Source organism: Lygodium microphyllum, chromosome 19 (assembly GCF_053477565.2).
Source record: "Lygodium microphyllum isolate KBCC chromosome 19, Lygodium_microphyllum_v1.1.10, whole genome shotgun sequence".
NCBI lineage: Eukaryota > Viridiplantae > Streptophyta > Polypodiopsida > Schizaeales > Lygodiaceae > Lygodium > Lygodium microphyllum.
This window is the reverse complement of record NC_141153.1, coordinates 62,507,397-62,531,102: the sequence shown is the minus strand read 5'-3', so window position 1 is coordinate 62,531,102 and position 23,706 is coordinate 62,507,397.

The window sequence follows — 23,706 nt, the reverse complement described above, 5'->3', positions numbered from 1 at the left end:
CCAAACTCGACCCCGAAGATGAAGAGTTAGTGCTCGTTTCCTACCTAAGGGTCAAGTTAGCAGCAAGAAAAGTGCACGCGATCAATGGGTTGAGATTGATTAAGATCTTGACTACAATATCATGACATAAAGTGATTGGACAGTCTCACTCATCTCGACTCTTGCAAAGGTGAATCCATAGAGAGGTGCCCCTTATAATTTGTATTAGGAAAGTGTTAGGTGATGATTTTCATGACTAAAAGTTTGCCTACCATATTCTATGTGTTACCTAACACAGATGGAGTTGGAAATGAGATATTATTAGTCTGCCCACCATTTAAATGATAGACCAAGTGCATGGTTGACTTTCAAATGTAGCTCATTCACTTGGAGCTACCTAACATGTGGATAGCTGCTACTGTTAGCAAGGGTGTAGTAGCTCTTTTAATGAAGGTGGTACCACCAATGTCCACAAATTCACCTAGCACAACCTCTAAGGAAGGGGACAAAGCATTGATCAATCAGTTGCTCCAAGCACAAGCAAAACAATGCAAAAAAGTGAGTAAGACCATAAAGCGAAATAGCATCCAACAAAAATGGATCCCCAAAATAGAGCACCAAAACAAAGAGACCCAACCTCATACGAACCTACCACAAAAATTTTCTATCTACCAAGCAATGAAAAAATGCCAACATCATATCTGAAAATGAGCTAGATGGGTCTTCTAAAGTTTGCTAAGGGCATACAACTACTGTGAGGGTAGAATATGGATATGATTACCTAAAACAACACATCCCAAACCAATGGTGCCGCAACTACTTCAAACTCAATCACTCACAATATCACTTGCCATCTAAATTACCATTACACTCTAGAAAACAAGTTTCACAAATCCCAATACATGGTGTTAAAACTTGACTAGTCTACACAACAAAAATGAATACTTTGAAAATTATACTTTCGATAACCATAGAAGCCAACATCTAGCAAGGGCATTCCACAAATCCAGAATACAAAATCTCTCACAATCATGGAAGCCCAGTAGAGAACTATAGAGAGAACTAGCATGCACAATCACAAGAGTCACTTTGCCTCACAACAACACTAAAAGTTAATGATAGCAAGAGAATGTCCTTTAGCAATGCTACTCTCTCTAGCTCAACCCCTCAAGATGACCACCAACTACTTATCGTGAACTCCAACTCTAATACAATCCCTACTGCTGTTGGTTAATATATTGCCTTAATGCAATCGGTTAGTCATACAAATTCAATCACTCACAAAAGGTCAAATCCACCTTCATGTTAAAGCCCTTTTACAAGAGACCATCCATTTCCTCAAATACAAGCAAAGATATCATCACATCCATTAAAAGCTCAACAACGCCTCCTCCTTCTTTTCCTGTAGCTACAAGAGGCTAGACCTCAGTCTCTTAGATGAGAATAAGGTGAAAGTTGTAAGATCTCTACCATGTTTGTGGGAGGAATTCAAAATCATCTTTACCAAAACTTTCTCCATCATTAAAGAGATGATTGCTACTCAAATGTCATGATAGAAATCCCTACATGCATGCTTTATCACCTCCTTCAAGTACAGTTGTGTGGAGGCCACACCTAAAAAATCTCATAGATCTAGATAGACTTGTGAAATCTAAGTTTGGCTTCTTGCAACAATGCTTGAGGCTCTACATGCCTAGTGGGAGTGTGTTGGTTGTCAAATCATGAACAATTGCAAACAACATTGTGCTATTAAGACCTTTGAATATGATCCAATTTGCATCACTCCTACATCATTTCTGATCCTCGAGTTGAACCACGATAAGCTAATTGAAGGAAACATCATGCTCCACCCTTACCTAGATAACATTCTCACTAAGATGAAGAACTTTATATTGCTAGCTAAATAGATTTCAAGGACTCCTTGACAAATGTCCTAACCTATATAATGCATGTTGGCGTATGCCCACATGACATGGATCATTATGTGGCATTTGAATATACTTCTCACTTTTATGATTAGTTGCCACAAACCTAATCATGTAATGTACCACCTTATACATAAATAAGTGCACAAGCACACATAATTAAAAAACCTGCATACATCGAAACAAATCCACACTGCTCACCTCACAATCCTAGCAAGTGCTACACACTCTTAGATAGGGGAGGGATGAGGGAGGGATGCACTAGAAGGCACAAAAATTGAACAAATGCATGCATTGATTGTATGAAGGAATGAATGTGTGGTTGTCTAATTGAATGCATTAATCCAATGTAAAGTTAAAAACTAAAATTGGTTACGAAAGTGTTAAAAGTAGCTATCATTAATGTACCAAAGGTCAAGGTTTAAATTGTAAAAATTCCACTTAATTAAAAAGCATTCACACTAAGTATTTTTCCTATGAAAAGGGCAACTCAAGGACTGTAGCAAGGAGTTAAGGCAATCAAGGACACTAAGTATGACCACACAAAAAAGGTGTTTTCACCTTGGAACAACAACAACGATTTGGTTGTCACCCACAGAACTTGCTAGCTAATACGCATATAGTAGAATCGCTTCGCATACATATTGGCTAATTATGCATTTTTTGAAGATGTCTTTATTAACTGTAGTCATGAGGGGTTTTTACAATTGCCTCATGATGTTTGTCGAATATGCCATTGAATGATCTTCCTATTCTTTCACGGAAGCATCAGATCATTCAATGGCATATTCGACAAACATCCCTTGCCATTTATGCATGGAGTTAGCTAGTAATTTGATACATTTAGTGTAGGGCCTAGGTAGCCCATTCCCTTAGTCTAGTTTTGTGCTTCAGTAGGATTTGTGTGGGGACCAAGGGTTACTTTTAGCAATAGGTTACTGAATGGTGCTTATATTTCGTTAAGCCAAGAAGATCGTTCATGTTGGATTTAATATTTGATTTCATTAGGCCAAGAGGGCCGTTTATTTTGTAGTGAAAATGTTTATCTCATTAGGCCAAGAGGGAAACTTTTTTATTTGGTGCGAATGCAATTAATGGGTTTTGTTTTACTAGTGCACTAAACTAATTTGATAGAGCCCCTAGAGGGAGCCTCTTGCTACGCAAAAGCTTCTTGTGGCCAAGTCCAGATGATATCCTTCCTTTACAAGTTCTTTCCCTTTATGCTATATGTTAGTCCCAGGGTTAGGTTAGGTGTGTCTAGGGAGGTTTGATTAGTTGTCCATCTCTTGTAAAGACATTTTCAGGCACTCTAAGAGCTTAAGCTTTTTTCTAGGGAGTGAATTGATTTTTTTCCAAGTTAAAGCTTAAGCTTGATTTTAAAAAGCTTATAATTCATGAAATATCACAAAGAGGGGGTTTTTGTGATTGTTGGAATCATCCTTCCTCATCCTAGCACTGAGGTGTTGTAATTCTTCACTTCCAATCACTCAAAACGGTGCAAAATTTGATGCAATAAATGAAAAGTTCATATTTGAGTATTCCTCTCTTCTCTTCCTCTCTCTCCATAAACATTGTTTCAATGGCTTGCGAAGATGAGGGAGAATGGGTCCCGGTCCATGATGAGATGCGAGAAACGAAACAAGGAAGCACAAAGAAGGCATCATCAATGATTGTAAAAGAGTATCAGTGGCTTCTCGTCTTCAAAATATGATGCATGTGTATGCGGATTATAGAGTAAGCAGTCTTTTATTGAATTTTATGATGAATCTTTCATTCTTGTTATGGAAAATGATTGAAAATGTTTGAATATGCTTAAGTATGTCTTAAATCATAGAATAATCAGTAATTTTTAGCAATTCACATAATGGGAATCAAAATTGCAATGCAACACTTCATTAGAAAAAAAATCATCGAAAATTTATTTTTCACATGACACATTAGTTGATTTGTGGTTAGTTTGTTTGAGCAATATATGGCATTACACCTCGCATTTGCATTATTATACATGGTATTATGCAAAAGAAAGTCTCCAAGATACATTGTAATTGGTTGTCTAAACTACTGACCAACAATAATGTGTGAGGATCCCTTTGTTGTAGGATAGTACACTTTTCTTTGGAGACTCTTATATGAGGAAACAAAATTATCTCCCAGAACGCTTTGTCAAAAGAGTGGACAATGTTAAGATTGTGTTTTATGTTTAGACGGCGCATCTTGGGGCCAATCTCCAAGGTATAGGAGAGCCATGGGAGCCATAAAGATTGGCTAGGGGGTGCTTTGTATGTGTGTGCAACGAGGTGTTAGTCACCTGTATGTGTGGGATTCTCCCTCTGTTGGAGTTGGGATGGGAAAAATCATTGGACTATAAATGGATACAAATGCATGCTTAGCTAAATTAGTATATAGCCTCTAGACGCTCTTGGCCATGAGGTTGTGAGGGTGGTTTGTGAGAATAGGAGGCCCAACTAGAGTCCTAGAGATAGTGTCGAGCCCATTTTTGGTCCCAATATCAATTATGGCCTACAAGTATGTCAAGGCTCCACCTAAAGTTTAAGCTCTCTTCATTGTACTTGGTATAGTCGCGATGGTCTCTTAGTTTGACCGGCTCTCACCCAGCACACGAAGAAGCACAAAACCAAGGTATCGAGCAGCAAAGTATATGCTTGGAGCTTTGCTCCTCACCATGAAACCTGCAAACATGTCTCCCTTGCCATGAATACACACACACAAAAGACTCAAGACACACCCTCACCAATCAAGAAACAAGATCAGGAGGCTCCTCCTCTTCCTCTACACACTCAAGATCCATAGTTGCAGCACAAAGGAAGAGCAAGAAGAAGGATGGACAAAGAGAGTTTGGAAGAGAGGGAAGAGAGAAGTTAAAGAGACACCACAATCTTCCGTGCTCCAACCTCCTCAACCACTTTTTCCCAAGAACCCCAATTGCACCCTTTGAACCTTTATTAAATCAAATATTTTTGACCATACAAAAAGACTAAGGTTGGAGCCTTATGTGTTGCATGCATTCTAGGCAAGATTCCTAAGGTTTTTAAAATAAAAGAAATATGCAATGGCTTTTATAGCTCCAAGCCAAGCATTTACAATGCATAAATGTGTATCAATGAAATACAACTTAGATACAATAACACAAATATTTTTGATAAAGTGAATAATTTGTCGATGTAGATCCCAAATCTTTTAGCCTTTTTTTGATGACCAAATTGGAGGCTATCATTCCTCCCACACTTCAATTGGTGAGCTCCCGCGAACCAAAGAACCATAGCACACTTCCATTGTAAGTTTCAATAAAAACTTCATATCCTTCTTCTCATTTCTTCACACTTCCATGGATCATTTGTCCACTTCATCAACAACCATTATCTCTTCACATCAATTTTTTTCTTGATTTCAAACACCCATCACAGACTAATATACTGATAAGGATGAATACCACAATGCTTCGGTTTTGGGAGACACACTATCTCCGTGAAGAAGAAACATTGGAAATCCAACAATTTGACACGGAAAAGGTGAAAATCCGCAAAAGATCTTCAAAGTAGCACTCCCACTTCATCAGATTTAGCTTTAAGGTACTCCCACCCGTGTGACTCAATGCTTGGCTTATTCAAAGAAAAGACAGAAATAGAACATTGGATGCTTGATTTTCTTTAATGTGTTGCATATGAACTCCTGCCTACCATAGACTGGTTAACCTTAGGGTTTTAAGGTTTTGATAAAAGCAAAAAAAATTATCTGATCTTCTTTTTGGTTGCCGTCTCGTGCAGACGCCGCCTGTGGATGAGGGCGTGAAAAAGGATGAATGTTTTGCCTTGCTTCCTATCCTCCTCCTCCTTCTTCTTCTATATTCTCTCTCTCTCTCTCTGATTCATGGAGAGAAAGAAAGAAAGATCCAATGCATAGATCTTTTAGGACCCACTCCCTCTCTCCTGCACGATTGCAAGTAGAGGCATTCTGCCGCGCGCCCGCAGAGAAATGCAAGAGAAATGGTAGGAAGAAGCAATCCTCGTGTTTCTTCTATGTTGTGCTCTTCTTCTTTTTTTTGGCCCTTTCGAGGAGGACAGTTAACCTTCACAGGAAGAAAGAGAGACAAAGCAGCAGTTAATTAACAAACAAGCGTCTGTATCATCGACCGATTGCTCATGGTCAATAGGGCCTTCATTCACTCTGAGGCCTGTTGAAATTGCGGGTCAGACCATTTTGGCACGTGCAGGTTTGCCAACGACATGTGTCATCAACCTTCCTAGCAATATTGGCATCCACCATGGCCTTGATGAGCATCGGAGAGGAATGATCTATGGAATGATTGGTTGTGCCACTTTCGGATTCATTGCTTCTGCAAGGGTTGCTGTGACGTCTACAGACTTTGAGAGTTGCGAATGCTCTGGATCACAGGGTGCCATCATGAAAGCTACAGGTCTCAAAATCTCTCCCCTTCTTCTTCTTCATCATGGCTCTTCTTTGCAGACTCCATAGTGAGCCCGGTCCCGGCAACGGAACCAAAAAATGACCGGCTCTCACCCAACACACGAAGAAGCACAAAACCAAGGTACCGAGTAGCAAAGTATATGCTTGGAGCTTTGCTCCTCACCATGAAACCTGCAGACACGTCTCCCTTGCCATGAATACACACACAAAAGACTCAAGACACACCCTCACCAATCAAGAAACAAGATCAGGAGGCTCCTCCTCTTCCTCTACACACTCAAGATCCATAGTTGCAGCACAAAGGAAGAGCAAGAAGAAGGATGGACAAAGAGAGTTTGGAAGAGAGGGAAGAGAGAAGTTAAAGAGACACCACAATCTTCCGTGCTCCAACCTCCTCAACCACTTTTTCCCAAGAACCCCAATTGCACCCTTTGAACCTTTATTAAATCAAATATTTTTGACCATACAAAAAGACTAAGGTTGAAGCCTTATGTGTTGCATGCATTCTAGGCAAGATTCCTAAGGTTTTTAAAATAAAAGAACATATGCAATGGCTTTTATAGCTCCAAGCCAAGCATTTACAATGCATAAATCTGTATCAATGAAATACAACTTAGATACAATAACACAAATATTTTTGATAAAGTGAATAATTTGTCGATGTAGATCCCAAATCTTTTAGCCTTTTTTTAATGACAAAATTGGAGGCTATCATAGTTGCCTAATTGGATCACTTGATTGATCAAGTGGTGTTATCTATATCAAGGGATTGACTAGGACTAGGGTTATGACTGGTAGTGAGAGTTAGAAGCTCACTGTTGAAATTTTAGTACTTCCACATGATCATAAGCTCAGGGACATGGCTATGGCAGATAATACCTTAAAGTGCTCGTGGTTGTGTATAGGAGAGAATGTCTCTGTGGAGATGAAGAAAATAGAGAAAGATAAACAACTTAGAAACAAAGAAAAATTGTGTTCAAGATTATAAATTCAAGAGTTGTATATTATAATGAGAATGAGCCTCTTAAATAGGCTGAGGCAAGTGGCTTGCTTTTATCATTAGTGATATCATGGATCCAACTACTTTTCTCAAAAGGGTCTAGATACATGTCCTCTTTTTCCTCCAACTAAAGAGGATTCACATGAGCCTATAAGAGAGGTACCTTTCAACACCCTCCCTAGCTCAAATAATAGGCAAGAAGTGGATAAAGAATAAATGGGATAATTGGGTTGGTACTACTCACTCTAACAAGAAAAAATAATATCTAGAACTTCAAAACAAGAAGTTTGGATTACAAGTGTCAAATTCCTTCTGGTATCCATGAAGATCAAGACAAACTTTTGGAACTTAAAACAACAAGTCCAAGAATACTAGGAGAGCTACATCTAGAACTTCAAAACAAGAAGTCCATGATTACAGAGCAAAATGCTTCTAGATCTCAAAAAGTAAGTCCAAGATTACTAGAGGAGATACCAAAACGAAACCTAGCTTTTACAATGATAGTCTTCAAATTCTCCAAGTGAGAGGTCAAGCATAGTTGATTATGCTTAATTGCAAGCGCACAATGTGACTCTCAATGAAAGAGAACTCAAGCATAGAAGATCCAAAATGTCTTAATCCCGATAAGAGTAGTTTGTTGATGATGAAGAGTTGTTTTGTAGTTTGGTTGAAGATCCTAATGATGCAAGATCATCTTGTACATTGTTGTTCTTGTTGGAGTGATCCAAAATATACATGTTTGATAGCCTCTCTTGCTTACAATATGCAAATAAAAGGACATCCTCATGGAATACGCATTAAGTATACGTAATCTTGCTCCTTGTTGATTTCATGAAGTTCCCAAGGCTTTTTGTTGGATGGCCTCCTTGATAAAAAATTTGCTCCTCCTTGTATAAATTGTGGACTTGGGCTTTGATGTTAAGCCAAAGGTGCTATATGTGTCAATAGCACATGAACTAAGACTTGTGAGAGTTTAATTTGAATAGGAGCTTAATAAAGCATTAAGGTTTAAAAACCTTAACTAAAATATTATAAGGTAAAATGATTATTATTAGGAAAAAGGGGGGACATGATTGTCATTGTGGAATGAACCATTGATAGCATTGCTTATTGACATCAAATATACTGTGTGGATGCAAAGATGCTTCTAATGATTGTGTGATGTGCCTAATGAGATTGGCTAGTTGTGTCAGGCCAATAATATTTTTATTGTTGAGTTGGCACCTTTCGAGATGTTGATGACTACCAAGATTGATGTTGTGTTGGAGGTTGATGATACTGACAATTGTTGAAGCAAATGGGACATGCTTGAGCACATGTGATTAGGTGTGATGCACTGTGTGTATACATCACACACTATGTACTGAGGTGATAGGTTAGTGTACTTTGTAGTGCAATAGGGTGAAATGTGGATGGGTGTATGGGTATACACTAGGTGGGTCAAATGAGAGGTGTGTGTCTATGTGCATGTGCACTACATGCCATTCCATACACTAGTATGTGGGTATACACTAGGTGGGTCAAATGAGAGGTGTGTATGCTTGTGTGCACTACATGCCATTCCATACACTAGTGTGTAGGTGTACACTAGGTGGGTCAAATGAGAGGTGTGTATGCTTGTGTGCACTATGTGCCATTCCATACACTAGTGCACTAGGATGGTGCAAGTGCAGGATATCCTAAGGGTGGTGTGTATTACACTAGTTGTAGGGTAGATGAATTAATGAAGCTATTGTATGGACTAGTGCTAGTGCACCATGCACATGTGCATCATGAACTATGCATGTGTGCATTGTGAATTTTGCATATGTGCACTTGGTGGTGTATGGGGTTAGATTTAAGGTACATTACTAGATGTGGTGTATATTGTGTGCACTAGGTGCAAGATGGAAGGATGTGAGTGTGAGTGCCTTGTGGATATTATAATGTGCCCTCCCAAGCTTTCCTTGGCGGTACGTTCTTAGTAGCCCATCAAGAGATGTCTTAGAAAGTGTCGTCTTGGATTTTGATGAAAACCCTCAGAGTTTGCTAAATAGGCTTGCTTGAGTCTACCCTACAGTGGAAGTTCTAGCCATTCCCACGAGGATTGACCTGAGTTTTTTTTGTCAAATCAACTACTAACGGTTGAATAGTGTCAATGGTTCGAGATTCCATCCCTTATAGAAATTGCTGGCTAAAATAGGCTTACGTTGCGCTAGGTTTAAAAAGAATGGGAAATCAAGGGAAGCATGGCACTTTGATCCCTTTTGCCCATGGTTTTGAAGTGATGTGAGTCAGAATTTTTTATCTCTAATGGTCCAAAAAATGTGATTTTTATTCCTTCTTAGGAAAGCTCTCAGCTTACTGAGACCACCCAACCATAGGTCTCGATCTATCAGGGGTCCATCCTCCCACTTCCCTCGAGAGAGTATTTTTAATTACCTAATTATCTACCACTTTAGGTTCAACATATAAAAATAGCTTCTTTGAATTATCTCTTGATACAAATTCGTTACACGCCTTTAATTCACAACACAAAAATAGAGTAAAGCAATATCTTCTCAATAAGCTCCTTTAAGAAAAATAACTTTTTACAATGTTTTCTATTCTAACTAGAATGAAGTCAACCCGAAGGTATTATTATTTCCAAGTTCACTTCCTCAGTATTGAAACTTCCAGGACACTGTTTGGAAATCGAAGGGTAGTTGGCATTTTGTAAGAGCTTAAGGAGTTTATGACCAGAGCCCCCTGGTATCCTCACCTCCTCCTACCGGACTAGAGTTTCCTATGACAAGACTTTTCACATCATGATTGGTCTATACTCACTAACGCCAAAAAAAGAGAAAAAACTCCTTGGGATAGATTTTATTCACGCTGGCCTTGGGGAGGTCTAGCGCCATCAAGAGCACTGCCTCAGTCAACGTTCTGTGCTCACCGTAATATTGCCTCAGTCGGAGATCTGTACTCGGTCATCCATCTCTTAACCTAATGATTTTAGGAAAGATTGGTACCTAGCTTGCAATCACAAACATCTTAATTCAAATGTATTATACATTTAAAAAACTATTTCCAAGACAAATCTTTTCTTTCTAAAAATAATAACATCAAGGAAAAACTTAGCATAAGTGGCAATACCTTCCAATAGTCTTCTCGGATTTCTCCTTTCTCGAGATCTAGTTTGGACTAAACAACAATTCTATTCTTGAGAATAACTCCCTTAGAGTTTTGTGGGTTTTTGCTCGCGATTAAAAAAATCTTGGTTAGTTTAGTTACGAGAAGTATTCTTCAACAATTCCATCTCAAGGTCTTTTATATACCGAGAATTAGCGTCCATGATTATCCATCGGAGGTTTTGTTAGATCAATACAAATAAAAAATATTAAGTCTTTTAGGGACACAATACCTTCCTTGCACTCCCTTAGGTTAAGAATTCCTTTAAAACATTATATGCAGGAAATGAAAAAAATCCTATTTTATGAATGCACCTTTTGTTGCCAATTCATGGGATGATGGCCTACTAGGTGCCTTTATTAAAAATATAGTACTTGGGGATCCATGACGAGTGCTTGGTTGATGGTATTTGCAGCTTTGTTTGTAATCACAGTACTTGTCATTCTGATTGTAGTGATTGTGTCTGTAGCATTATTGGCAACTCGTGCCTCCACGACCTTAATAACTTTCTTCTTTGGGACCAGGGTCTTTAATCACGAGATCATAGAGGGGATTTATAGCTAAATTGAAGAAGGGTTGTGGCTAATCAACAATCTAGAAGCTTTCAAGAGCAAGCTAATGATGGCAATTTGATCTTTGAGGTCTAGAGAGGCTGCCACAAAGGCTTGTGTTCGTGTGGGTTTGCTTTGCTAAGTTTTAAATGGGTTTGGTTAGTTTTGACTTATGGCCCGTGACTTGTGTTCGTGTGGTGAGTTCCACATGGCAGATGGCTATATCCCTATCAATCCGGGAAAATGTCGAGTTACAAACCTCAGACCAGTTTGCTCCAGACTTTCTCTATTTAATGATCTAGAATTCTTCAAATCTAATTGCGAGAAGTCAGGAATGAAGTCATAATATCTCATATATACTATGCATTATATATTGTACACTAGGTTGAGACTAAATAAAAGGTAAGAATGTGGGTGTAATGTAAGATGAGTGCCCTAACTAGATACGTGTACAAGAGGTATATTGGGGGTAAAGGCACATGTGCCTAGCCACCTATGTAATACTACACTACAATATATGCACACCTATACACTACAGGTGGCGAGTGCCCATCACTGTCACTTCATTATTTATTCTTTTCGTTACATTTGAATAAAGGAAAGGCTGGTCACACATTCTATCTATTGGAGTTCCCACATCTTGTGTGTGTGTCTCTCTCTCTCTCTCTTGATCTTGCTCCTTCTACCATAGTCCTTGCTTCCCCTTATGTGATTCCACTCCGGGCTCACTCCCTTCAGTTGGTATCAGAGCCAACCATTTGAGGAGCTTCTTCATCCTTTGCTTCAACTCAGATTCAAAGCCTCAACTCAATGTTTCATGGTAGCCATTATTTCTTTCTCTTGAGGTATGCATTGAGTCTCTCCTTCTTCTAGCTTGTTCCAGCTTACTTTGTGCTTGTTAACAAGCTTCCCAAGACTTTGCTAAGCCTTGTTGAGTGTTTATTAAGTTGAGGAGTAGCTATTTTATCTATTTTGAGTGGATACAAAGCATGTTGTAAAAGTTGTGGACGGTGAAAGGGAGCGACGGATCGAAGGTTGGACTCAAGAGCTATGGCAGGAGAGCAAGAGCAAGAAAGGGAGAGACTAGAAATGGGAACTCCAATAGTCACAATGTGTGACTGGGCCGTCCTTTATTCAAATTGTCACTAAAAGAATAAAGAATAAATTGACGGTGATGGGCACCCGTCACCTGCATTGTGCAGTGGCGGTGACTGTCAGTGTAGTAATACATGGGAAACTAGGCGGAGGCGCCTTTACCCCCAACAACCTCCCACTTAAAGGCGAATCTGCCCTAGTGAGGAGTGAAAAGAAAAAGAAAAAGACAGTAAAACATGTACACATGTACAACAGGATGAGGAAAGACGTCATCTCATCCCATGCCCATCAACCTCCTGAGGAAGGCAAAGCGCTCTATAGAGAGGCTTTTCGTGAGAGCAGATCTGCAGGATTCTGGTCAGTCGAGATCTTGACAAGATCAACAGACTTGTCCTCAATGACTCCACGTATGAAGTGATACCTCACCTCAATGTATTTCGTCTTCGCATGGAAGATTGGGTTCTTGGCTAACTGAATAGCACTCATAGAATCCGAATGCAGTGTAGGGATAGCATCAATATCAAGGTCAACAACCAAACGACCCAACCAAATGGCCGCCTTGCAAGCCTCAGTGGTGGCTACAACATACTCGGGCTTTGTAGTAGAAAGGGCCGTGCATTTCTGCACCTTGGACATCCAAGAAACAGCACCTCCAGCATATGTGAATATGTAGCCGAAAGTGGACTTCCTACTATCTGCATGTCCTGCATAATCAGAGTCGGTGTACCCCACGACTCCTGTATCCTGGCTGCCATAGCATATGCACATATTTGCAATGCCCTTCAGGTACCTCATGATACCCTTCACGGCATCCCAATGCTTCTTGCCAGGTGTAGCCATATAGCGTGCCACAACACCAACTACAAAGGCAATATCTGGACGAGTGGCTATCATGGCATACATAAGACTGCCCACTGTAGATGCATAGGGAATCTTGGCCATCTCGGCCCTCTACTCATCTGTTTACAGACAATCAGCCTGTGATACCTTCACATAAGAAGGTAACGGACAGCCAATAGGCTTTACGTCCTGCATGCGGAAGTGCTCAAGGACTTTATGAATGTACTCCCTCTGTGACAAGTAGAGGAGTCCCTGATGCATGTCGCATCTAATGTGCATACCAAGTATGTGAGCAGCCTGTCCCAGATCTTTCATCTCAAAGCTCTTCTTGAGCTGAGCCTTAAGAGCATCTAGCTCATCATGAGCTTTCCCTGCTATCAGCATATCATCCACATAGAGTACCAAAATCAATAAAGAACCATCACGGGCTTTCTTCGTGTAAAAACACAGATCCATAGCACTCCAGCTGTAGCCCTGTGATTGCATAAAGGCATCAAACTTATGATAGTACTCCCTAGGTGCATGTTTCAAGCCATAAAGACTTTTCTTCAATTTGCACACTAGGTACTGCCTGCCAAGTTCTGCAAAGCCCTTAGGCTGCTCCATATAAATCTCATCATGCAAGTCCCCATGTAAGAAAGCCATCTTGACATCCATCTGGTATAAATCCAAGTCAAGCTGAGCAACCAAAGCCAAGACTAAGCGTAGGGTGGTCATCTTAACCACAGGAGAAAAGACCTCGTCAAAGTCCACACCATGCTCCTGCTTAAAACCCTTTGCTACCAATCTAGCCTTGTATGCCGGCTTGGGGTGTCCAGGGGTACTTTTTAGCTTGTACACCCACTTGCATGGCAAAGCCTTATTGCCCGTAGGCAAGGAAACCAAATCCCAAGTGTCATTCTTATGCAGGGAGTCTATCTCAAACTGCATAGCCCTCTTCTAGGAGTGACTGTCACCCCTGCGCATAGCCTCATCATAGGTGAAAGGCTCTCCTGCATCTGTAACCAAGACATAATGCATCGAGGGCTGAAATCTATCAGGTGGATGTCTGTCTCTAATAGACCATCTCACGGAAGGCTCTGCTGCCTCGAGGCCCAGCTGTCTATCCAGCACCCTGACCATGAGCATCAGCTACAGCTGTAGGCTATCCAACTGGCTATGCGAGAGCTCTCAGCTCCTGAAATATGGCCCTACACGGATCTCAACAACTCTCTCAGACTGCCTATGCATTTTGTCTTCATGGAAGACTACATCATGACTGCGGATGACTTTCCGCGCCTGCGGATCCCAGAGACGGTAACCCATCTTGCCTGCATCTCCATAACCAAGGAAAATGCATTTGACACTCTTGGGATCCAGCTTACTTCTCTTGTCCCTAGGCACATGACAAAATGCCTCACATCCAAAGACACGGAGATGCGCATAAGAGGGAGGTTTTCCAATCCATACCTCCTCTACAACCTGGAAATCCAAACCACTAGAGGGTGATCTGTTTATGACATGCACAGCTGTATTAACTGCCTCAGCCCAAAAGCTCTGTGGTAGGCATGCATGGCTAAGCATACTGCGTACACGCTCCTGGATGGTTCTATTCATCCGCTCAGCCAAACCATTCTGGGGGGGGGAGGTGTAGGGGGCGGTCAACTGATGCTTAATACCCCTCTTATCACATAATTGCTCAAAAGCATGTGAGACATACTCACCCCCATTATCTGTCCTTAAGCATTTTAGCCTATACCCAGACTGGTTCTCAACCAATGCAAGCCATCTCTGAAACATAGCCAAGACATCGGATTTCAGCTTAATGGGATAAGCCCAAACTTTTCGTGAAAAATCATCTATGAACATAACAAAATACTTTGCACCACTCATAGAGACTGACAAGTCATGGGCCCACAAACATCCGAATGTACCAATGCCAAGGGCTCACTCATGTATGGCCTACCAGAATTCTTATGCGTAGACCTAGTCTGCCTGCCATAAAGACAATGCTCACATGAATCAAAACATTCATAATCAAGGGGCGGTAAGTACTGCAAACCAGAAAGCATTTTCATTCCCTTCAAAGACATATGGCCCAAACGGGCATGCCAAAGAGATACATGTGGGATAGAACCCACAGACAAAACATGATCAAGGGAAGAAGCTAATACAATCAAGGGGTAGAGACTGCCAGCCTTGGCACCTCTCGCAATCACAAGTCTGCCACGAGTGATCTTCCATGCAGAGTCTCCAAAATATACATGATATCCTACATCATCAAGCTGTCCAGCTGACATGAGACTGCATGTCAAAGCAGGTACAGACGTACATCCTGCATAGCAAAACTGCTGCCAGAAGGAAACTGCAGCCTAACATCACCAATGCCCACAATATCAAGAGAGCTGTCATCACCCAACAAGCGCACAGAACCCGAAACATTACGGTATGAATGAAACCACTCTCGGCAAGGTGTCACATGAAAGGATGCACCTGAGTCCAAGACCCAACACTGTGCATACATAGAGTGTATCTCTGTCATCTGCGAAGTACTAGAAGAAGCTGCTAGGATATAATCATCATCATCAACATTCTCAGGCTGCATAACATTGATCTCTTCAATTTTAACACTGGACTTTGTAGGTACTATGCTGCGATCAGAAGACTTATCCTGCACTTTGTCTTTCCTCTTATCTTTGTGCCTTTCATTGTGCAATTCATGGTGTTGTGGCCTAATATGGCCCTTTTTCCCACAATGGTGACAAGTAACATTTGCATTCCTGCCACAAAATTTGCTACGTGACTTCCCACGAGACTTGGACCGAGATTTCTGAGAATCCCGTCCACAGCCACTACCAATGCCATGCTTTCCATATCCATCATTCCTGTCTCTAACTGTCATAGCATGAGACACACGAGAGGCATCCAAATTCTTATGGTTAACCTCTTCCTACTGAAGAGCACTCTCAACATCAGATAATTTCAAGGTAGGAGTAGAGGCACATAATGCAGTGTGGAATACATCCCATGACTCATTAAGAGTACCAAGCAAGAAAAGAGGAGTGACATCCTCTGCAAAAGTGATGTCCTGCGAAGTCAAGTTCTTAAGTATAGCATGGAACTGGCTCAAGTGAGCAGACATAGTCACATTCTCCTTCATGCGCAGATCCATAAGCTGCTTCAGCCAATACATCTGACTCGCTGGACTTTTCTTGTCATAGAGATTTTTGATCTTTTCCCACAACTGCCATGCACTCTATTCTTCCTCAAAGACATTATAGTGAACCTGTTCTGTGAGAGACAATACAATAGTGGACTTGCATAACTCATCAAGCTCAAGCCATTCCTCATCTGGCATAGTTACAGGCGAATACCCGCTTAACCTCAAAGGTTTGATCTGCGATTTCCGCACCAACACCTATCAAATCTGGTTCTTCCAATAAGCGTAATTGGTACCATCAAGCTTAGTGATGTTGAAAATAGCATGATCAGTAGACGAACTCGCCATAATGCATGTTGGAAGACTGTAGATAGTTCAAAACTGCTTGCTGTTTACTGCAAAAAATGACAAAAAAAATCACCAAAATCGAGAAAAAATGGCGAAGAAAGTGGAACCAAAGCTGCTGCCCACCAAGTACAAGTGAAAGTACATCATTTCAGAGTGTTTCAGCATGAAAAATCCATGTCAGTCCATACATATATGCTTGCTGTAATAAATTTCAAATTTCAGTAAAAGAGAGCTAACAGTGCCAAAATCAGATCCCAAGGCAATCAGATATTGCCAAGACCAAAGTCGGCATCATGCGGGCATAGCATAAACATATGACAGTCGATAAGCATGAATCCAACGCCCAAGTATGTCATACAAACATCTGCCAGTGAGTAGGCATACCTCCCAGTCAATGGGGCAAGGTGTTCCTGCCACTACCAAAACTTGACACAAGTAGGTGTCAGTTCACAAAGATACGGATCCAAAATTGAGACTTAGCTCATAAGCATACAGTGAACCAAGACATATGATGTATCATCCCAAAAGATAAGAAGTCCCAAAGTCTCAAGTGTCTGTAACTGCTCAATGGCATGTAACGGCTCAATGCATAAAAGTACCGCATGCTCAATGTTTGATAAGCATTCAAGAATGCTCCCACTGGCACAAAAGTTGTATGTACAAGCTCAAGAGCTCAAGCCAAGGCAAGACACAGTGCCAATGACATAAGTCCAAGACAATACATCAATAGTACATCCCGAACATGTAGGCGGTAGAGCATCTGTATGTAGCATCCGTAAGTATGTAAGACATCAAATACATCCCAATCCAAACTCTGACAAGCCAAGTAACATCCAAGGCTACTCCAGATAATCCAAAATGCATCCAAGGTGGAGCTTCAATGAGCACTCAAGCTCAACATATGCATAGGGTAATCAACCATGACATGAGCATCAAGCCGTAGGCAACAAGTATGTATAAACCCAAGAAGCATCACTGTCAAAGCATATACCAATGTCAATAAGTGCGGGCTGAAATAAGCTCAAGCTTCCAAAAGCATCCGAATTCAATGACAAGCTCAAATTTGTCCCTCGATGATCAATACATCATAGCATAACCCAAGACATACATCCGGAACCAATAGGCATATGTCAAAGCATGAAAGATAGCTTCAGCCCAAGAGTATTCAGCATGCATTTACTGTTATAAAATGTGTATTTTCAGTCCCAAAATCAGGCCAAAATCATAGCATTACATGTAGCTTCAATTCCCCAATCAATCGAGATGCAATAGGCATCAAACAAGTTATGTAGTCATGCCCAAACAAGCATAGGCATACAAATACATGATATCTCAGACCTGAAATCTATTGTAGAAGATTCTGTCATCAAAATTTGGCAAATGCGACATCACCATCGCGTCCGGAGCATGCCAAAACCCCAACTTAGACTCTTACCTTGTCTGAATCGGGTTTCGAATGCCCGAGCTATGACAAAAAGAGTGGTTTTTGGGCCAGATTTTGAAATAGATGCAAAAAAAATTGTGAGCTGGCTGGGGGGTCTACTGTCCCACGTGTCAACAATGGGGCCCAAAGGGGGCACAAATGAGGGCCAAATAAGGCCTACACCAAGCCTCAGCAAGCCTTGATATGCTGGAAGCAAGATCCAGGTGAAGGAAGCTCCAAGAGGTGTGAGCTATGGCTGCCCACAACTTGTTTACAGCCTGTGAGACCTGAGAACTGAAGTAAACCCTGAAGAAAATGATCAAATACCGCTGATGTAATGCACTGAAGGTGCCCAACAATGCCGGGAAGGTGCTCGGGAAGCCGGAGAGTGACGGGAGCTCGAAGGAGTCGGATATGGATGTCGGGAAGGAGACCCAATGCAAGTAGGGAGTCGATGGGATACTGAGAATGCCACGAACCAAGCTCAAGAGTCGGAAAGCAAAGCTCTAATACCAGTTGAAAGGGAGCAGCGAATCGAAGGTTGGACTCGAGAGCTATGGCAGGAGAGCAAGAACAAGAAAGGGAGAGACTAGAAATGGGAACTCCAACAGTCACAATGTGTGACTGGGCCTTCCTTTATTCAAACTGTCACTAAAAGATAAAGAATAAAGTGACGGTGATGGGCGCCCGCCACCTGCAGTGTGCAGTGGCGGTGACTGTCAATGTAGTAATACACGGGCGACTAGGCGGAGGCGCCTTTACCCCCAACAGACAGCTATCGCAGCTTGATAGCATTGTTGTATTTTGGCCATAACTTTTGCATACATTATCAAATTTAAGCATTCTACAGCTAGAAACAAAAAGGACAATGAAATCTACAACATGTGTCAACAAATAGCATGAACAATAGCACGATTGATATTGATGATGTTGTTAATATTGTCAATGATGAAGATTATATTCAAGAATGATCAAACAAAAGTGTAGGAAATTTTTACAAAATATTTTCGGGTGCTTCATAAGATAATGAAGATTCTTGTATAATATTTGCCTTTCGATTCCAACAATCTTTGTCAATGTGTCCCAACTTACTTCAATTTTTGCACCTTAGTTTTCCTTTGTTTTAGCAGTCTTTCTCTTTGTGTCCATTTCTCCCGCATACCCTACAAATAACCATTGAAGAAGAGCCTTTACTATAGATTGAAAATACTATGGGATTCAATGAATTTTCTTGGGTCTTCTCTTTGATTTTGCTTTCTTGTTCATAAAGAGTAGCTTCCACTGAGTTGAATTTTCTATCTAGTACATTCCTTAAGGTTGCCACTACCTACTTATAACCTTTGTTATGTTTATCCACACTATTGAGTAGGATGACAATTACTTTATCCTCTTCAATATTTTTATTAGTAGAATCCAATTGCACCTTCAAGATTTTACACTTATTTATCAATAAAGTCAAGGAGTTATATTTGTTTATATCTAGCTTGATAAATTCCATTAGAAGATTCATCTTTGATTTCTTTGCTTGGGAACCAAAGTTCTTGTCCAATTCTTCACATTCATCTTTTGCATTTGTAATCTTGGATATGTGGTATAGAACATCATGTGACAATCCTAATGCTATTTTCCTAAGTGCTTTGTTATTTCTTTTTTTCATGTTGGATCATTAGGAGCCTCGAGTTCTTCAAATGTTTCCCAAAGGTCTTTGCTCATCAAGTAATACATTGTTTTCATTTTCCAAATGTGAAAATCATTCCCATTGAATTTTTCAACTACTTCAATTTCAAACATTTTGGGAATGGAGAGGTCTTATAGGTGTCTTACATGGCAATCCTAACTCCTTACAGAAAAAGAATGAAGATTTCTTCAAAATTTACAAAGAGATTTAATCAATGAAGGATGTTGTATACAATAGCATGTTATGCTTAGATTCATCTTTAGAAGAGTGTGAACAACCCTTTACAAATAACTAGGTTAACATAGTAGTGTGAACAAGCCGTTTGTGCTTTTTTTAAATGACCAACTCCACTTTATGAAAATATGAATACAACTCAAAAATAACCAATTTGTAGACTGTCAATGTGAACAAGACTTAGTATTAGATCGGTTTGAAGGAAGAAAGGTGTGAAAGGAGTTTAGCTTGGAGGAGCTTTAACCTTAGAAAGTAAGGGTTTTTTTTTAAAGACCTTATCCTTGAGGAAAATAGTGTGCAGTAGTTGGCTAAATTTACACCAGGTCTCAAGAATGTTTCCATTCGATCTCAACTTCTCATTCTACTATGGTTGATTTTGGACAACCATGCTCTATAGCAATATAGAGAAAGTTTTCAACTCTTCTCTTCTTTTTAACTTCTGTCTATTCTACAAAAGAAGTCCATGTGCTTCTCTAATAAGCAAGCCCTCAACTTCTAGCCACAAGCAAGCCATGAGCTTGGTGAAAGAAACCCCCTTAAGTTCCCCCCTTAAGCAAAGGGTCTAACAAGTCCCCTTGTGCAAGTAATGGTAGCCAAAAGGGAAAGTGATAGAATTTGAAAATAGCCTTCTAATGACTGCAACATTCTTCTTCTTCATGACAATGGCAGCCTTTAAATTGGATTTAAGTATGCTAATGAGCATAATGAAGGAGATGTATCTCTTCCTTTGAGTTGCAACCTCTTCACTTCAATTCGACTCTAGCCCTTTTCAAGCCTTGAACTTCTTGAGTAGCATATCCTTGTCTTAAGCTTTTTCACCTTGTGCGCAGGTATGGATGCCTCTCTACCTCACAACCTCGAGGAAAGAGGCTCTAATACCATGTTACAAAACATGGTTGAGTAAGAAGATAAGATGAGCTATGGGGGAAAGAAGAAGAAAAAGTATAGAATCATAATGTCATGAAATAGATTTGATTGATTTAATCGTGTAAGCAAGTACATTATTTTATAGCTTTCTAGCTACTTTCTTATTTTTGCTTATGGGATACAATTCTTACTTGTACTTCTAACACAACCTCTAGTACCATACCTTTTAACATCTCTTATGTTGAAAGAAAATGAACAAAGGACCAATAAAAGAGACTCAAAAGATAATAGTGTACCCAACATTGAGAGGAAAGCCTACAACTTGACTCCATGTATAAAAGCTAAAAAATGGATGAAAATCTCATTCTATTGTTTGCCAACTTTGTGATCAAGATTTCTTCTTGGTTACTTGCATGTTATTTTGAGAGAGAGAGAGAGAGAGAGAGAGAGAGAGAGAGAGAGAGAGAGAGAGAGAGAGAGAGAGAGAGAGAGTGTGTGTGTGTGTGTGTGTGTGTGTGTGTGTGTGTGTGTGTGTGTGTGTGTGTGTGTGTGTGTGTGTGTGTGTGTGTGTGTGTGTGTGTGTGTGGAACGAGAGAGTGAAGCACTCCATCGAACCATCTTCTTCTTCTCATTCTTGTGATGATAACTCAAGCTTAGTGGGAGGTCCAAGAGTGTAGAGAGAAGGCTTGGATCTTGGGGAGGCTACACAAGGATTGTGAGGCCAAGATCCCTACTTTGAGTCTAGACTACAATGAGAAGGAGAACTGAGGTATGTCTACTACAATCTCATAGTCATTGGTTTTGTTTTTCTTGAATGGTGAGAGTGAGTTCAATAGCTTTGCGGAAGAGAGTGAGTGACTAGGTGAGAGCTAGTCCACCATGGATTGAACTCTTGAAGGAATAAGAGGTGCACTCATGTCCCATCATTGAGTGCATAAAATCCTCAACACAAGGCAATGAGGTGCACTAAGGGGAAGGAAGCCAAGGGGAGGGCAAACATGAGGATGATTAGGAGGACACTAAAGAGGGAGAGAATGATGATGATACCTCTTATGATGAGCTATGATTGATGTATATAGTATATAATAGGTAGCTTGTTCAATGCTATGAGCCACAATAGGTAGCTTCATATTGATGTAAAGATTTTAGTAATACTTCTTTGAAATATTTGTTGTAATACATGCTAGCATTGGTGGCTTACAATTCATGTATAAAATCACAAATGTACTTTATGTACACACATATGTGGAATCTTTTTGCGGGATCATTTTGAAATTTATTATGCAATTTAAAATGGCAAAAACAAAAAAGAAAGAGAAGGGAGCTGCTAGTTGCAAAAATGCATATGGTTTTGTATGCAGTTTTTAACCAACAACTCATTGGTCTTTTTTAAATTGGGGATATCATATTTATTATCATGTTTATATGCATGCTTAAAGTTAATTAAAATGTGTGTAAAAGTGTATTTACTATCATATTTACATGCATGCTTAAAGTTAAATAAAATCTTATATTCATGCCCGTTGCGTGTAATACACATACAATTTTAGACATAGGTCATTTGACACATGCATAAGTAGGCTGATAGATAAACTCACAATTTTTTTAATGGTTCATAAAATGCATCTATTTGGCCATCTATAAGACTACTCCCTTGTAGTGTATGCTAATTTTTACTTCTAGGACAATAAATATCCTCAAACTAATTTACATTCAACAACATTTTTCACATGTTAAATTTATACAATGCCATAACCATTATCAAAATGTTGGTTTTATATTTTATTTTATGTAAGCCTTACTAATCACATGTATGATGTATGACGTTACTCAAAGTGAAAAAAGTATGCACGCGCGCGCACATACACACACACACACACACACACACACACACACACACACACACTCACTCACTCTCTCTCTCTCTCTCTCTCTCTCTCTCTCTCTCTCTCTCTCTCTCTCTCTCTCTCTCTCTCTCTCTCTCTCTCTCTCTCTCTCTCTCTCTCTCTCTCTCTCTCTCTCTCCATATTCTCTTTTTTTCCCCTCTCCTCTATATTCCTCTTCCCCCTCTCTCTATGTTTGTCGCAACCCCGATCTTTCTTTCTATTTCCAAGGGTAAATCAACGATACACACACATCTCAACTTGTTCTATGTCAATTTTGTAGTTCCTTCCTAGTGTTGCATGTAAATTAGTGACACAATACCAATGGTGTATTAGAAAGGCGTGACATGTTTTACATTGGCAAGTTACAATATAATGTCCCTCATGGTCATATATCTCCTTGAGCTAGACAAAACCCAGGCATAAGATCCCATCTTCCAAGGTGAAATCATAATATCACTCATCACAATCATAAATACTCGACCTTCCTTTGCAACATTTCCTAATGAGTGGTATAAAGACATGGAGAGAGGAGATAACATACCTTGGGCTCAATAATCCTAGGAGCACACTAGTATATGAAACATCCTTAAACATTTGCATCATGGAATTGAATTCCTATACCTCATGCTTCATCTCAGTTGTAGATCACAAACAAAACAATGAAAGATTATTCTAAAGGATTTCCTAATGTAGTAGAAGATGAAGAAAAAAGAAGATAGAGACCAAACAATTGTTGTAAGACTCTATTGATACATATATTGGATTTAGGAGTCATAAACACTAGTCTCGATAGATCAAGACAAGTAATGGCAAGAGGGGCTTTCAATGGTGAGGATGAGGTCTAGAGTATGAGAAGAGTACTTCAAGGGAGATGTCTAACTACAATGATATATATATATATATATATATATATATATATATATATATATATATATATCCCTTCCCCTTTAAAACGTTGTCATCTTCCCTTACAATAGGGTGCTCTAAAGGGGATGTTTAAGTACAATGGTCCATTTCCACCCCTCCCCTCACAAATGTTGGCATCTCTCGTGCACCAATAGCATTAACTGGTTTCATTTGTTAATAATATGAGGTAAAAATAGTACATTCAACATGAATTTTGAGTTAAGACTAACATTTCAAAG